Genomic DNA, 341 nt, shown 5'->3' on the forward strand with positions numbered 1-341 from the left:
TGGGGGTGGTGATGGATGGGCTGGAGCACGGGGCAGCCGCTGATGCTGGGGCAGGAGGATGAGCTTGGGAAGGGCTGTGGCCAAGTGCTGTCTCCCAGAAGTGTCTCCAACCCTCACTGAGCTGCCAGAATCATCCCCCCATGGGTGGAGAGACCAAAATCCACATCCTGCACCATTCCTTGCATCCTGGAAAAGCCTTTTAGGGGAAAATGGTCAGAAAACAAAAAAAAAACCCTTTTCCCATCCAGCCTGATCTGCCCTGGTGTGTGACCCTGCCCTTCCCCAGGCCCTGCTGTGCCCTCCTCACCTGGAGCACCCCCAGGCCAGCCACCCTCTGAAAA

This window comes from Parus major, chromosome 1 (assembly GCF_001522545.3).
Source record: "Parus major isolate Abel chromosome 1, Parus_major1.1, whole genome shotgun sequence".
Classification (NCBI taxonomy): domain Eukaryota; kingdom Metazoa; phylum Chordata; class Aves; order Passeriformes; family Paridae; genus Parus; species Parus major.